At 37.6% G+C, this 2,362-nt stretch overlaps 1 pseudogene; it reads left to right on the forward strand.

The window, feature by feature from the left end:
* Nucleotides 1–646: 646 nt before the first annotated feature.
* Nucleotides 647–1,573, forward strand: LOC138171051 (olfactory receptor 6C4-like; annotated as a pseudogene).
* Nucleotides 1,574–2,362: the final 789 nt, after the last annotated feature.

The following is a 2,362-nucleotide window of genomic DNA, read 5'->3' on the forward strand; positions in this document are numbered from 1 at the left end:
TGAACACTCTATTCATTCTATAACAAAACAATGCAAAACCTTCACAGAAAATCAAGGTACAGTATTCACAATATTACAACTTATCACAGAAAATCATTAGTAGTATTCTCAGCAGCTTATCATTAAAATGGCCACATAGTTTTCACCGAAATGGTCACAATATTTAGAACAAAGAACAATCATCTCAAAGTACAATAGTCAAAGTCTTCCACTCATGAGTCAACTAAGTTAACTCAATCAGTCACTTATTCAAAGTCTTCTACTCATGGGGCAACTAAATTAATTCAATCAATCACTTATCAATCAATTTCTAAGTATCATTAATACACAAAACCTCTACCCATAAGTCACTAGTAAACTATATCCTTACTCAGTACCCACAGAGAGGTCTTTTTATCTTGACCTGGGGCCTGTTCTCAGAACAAGTTGGGATACGGGAATGTCATGGAATATTATTTCTCTATGAGGGGCAAAATAGTGAAGCCTTGATGAAGACGTTTTGGACAAGATGTCCTACACAGAACCAACATGATAGATAGAAGAAATTTTCATAAATTGATTGCCTTGGATCTTGCAGCCTGACTCCTACATCTCCCATCTTTACACCTAATTGTTCTTTTCACTTTCAGATCTAGTCAAGGTCACAATGAAAAACCCCACCACTTTGACTGATTTCCTTCTGTTGGGTCTTATAGATGCTCCTGAGTTCCAGGTTGTGCTTTTCCTCTTTCTCTCTCTTACCTACACGTTCAGCATCATTGGCAGTCTGACCATCATCACCCTCAACCTGCTGGACTCTCACCTCCAAACACCCATGTATTTCTTCCTTTGGAATTTCTCCATCTTAGAAATTTTCCTCATGTCTGTTTTTATTCCCTGACTCTTGTAGAGTATCTCAACAGGGAACAAAATCATCAGCTTTGTTGGCTACTTCACTCAAAACTTTTTTGCCATAATTCTGGGGGCCACTGAGTTTTACCTCCTGACTGACTATGATCACTATGTTGCTATCTGCAAGCCCCTACATTATACAATCATCATGAGGAGCAGAATCTGTGCCCTGCTTGTTCTTTGCTCTTGGTTGGCTGGGTTCCTGACTTCTCTCTCAGGAGTCTTAATGGCAAATCATCTGAAATTCTGCTCATCCAATGTCATAAATCATGATTGCTGTGATACAACTCCTCTTCTGAAACACTCCTGCTCACATACCAGCCTAACAGAATTGGTTGATTCATTCTTAGCTGTGCTGACACTTGTGATAACCCTAGGGCTTATGATGCTGTCTTACACAAACATCATCAGGATGATTCTCAGATTTCCTTCTGTTCAACAAAGGAAGAAAGCCTTTTTCACCTGTTCCTCCCATATGATAGTCCTCTCTCTCTCTTTTGGAAGCTGCATCTTCATGGAGATCAAGCTACCAGCAAAGCATGAGGCCACCTTCAACAAGGGAGTAGCTGTGCTCAATATTTCAATAAGCCCTCTGCCGAATCCCATCATTTATACCCTGAGAAACAAGCAGGTGATACAAGCCTTTAAGGACTTGTTCCAAAAGATTGTGGGCCATCGATGAGATACAGGATTCTAGCCTGTATGGAAAAGCTGGGGAGGGAAATAGTGCATTATACTCAGTTTTACAGGGTAAGTGATTCGGGGTTTTAATCCTAGCTCCTTTGACCTTTGGAATATTGTATTCCAAGCCCTGTGATTCCTTAATGTAGAAGGCGCTAGAGCCTTCTAGAAATGTTTTACATCTTACCAATTTTATTTAATTTACTGCATTTTATGAGTTATTTCATGGTCACAGTGCTAGGAAAAGTATATATTAAAGAATTAATCATTTGTTATAAATAATTGTATGCAGAAAAAAAGTATATTCAGAAATGTCTATGGAAAGATTATAGTTTTTGGTGGCCAAGGGAAACTAACACCCTATTTCCTATAAGCTCAATGTATCAAAAGTATCAACATTTGCATTTTTACTTTCATGTAATTTTCTAGTAATATTATCCCCACAAAAGTTGAAGATTGACTGTTCCTAAGGACTTCATTGACTTTTTTTTTGACACAAGTTACACATGGAACAATCTAGTTATCTACCAGTCTTCCTTCATACTTAACATGTGATTAGCCCATTTATTTTTCATGTTGTATAAATCCTTGATGAAATATTCTGCTCCTGCTTTTCATCAAAGTTCTTATGGATTATATGCTATAATTGTTAATAACCACCCTAAATATTGTAAATGTCTCCCATTGACACTTGTCTTTAGCACTTGATGGGCATTGTCACAACTTGCTGACATGTAACAACTCTGGTAAAATCTTAATACTGAAATTCATAAGAACCTTGGGGACTCTA

Source organism: Petaurus breviceps, unplaced genomic scaffold (assembly GCF_028583685.1).
Source record: "Petaurus breviceps papuanus isolate PSGF00001 unplaced genomic scaffold, PetGlider_PUasm1.0 41, whole genome shotgun sequence".
NCBI lineage: Eukaryota > Metazoa > Chordata > Mammalia > Diprotodontia > Petauridae > Petaurus > Petaurus breviceps.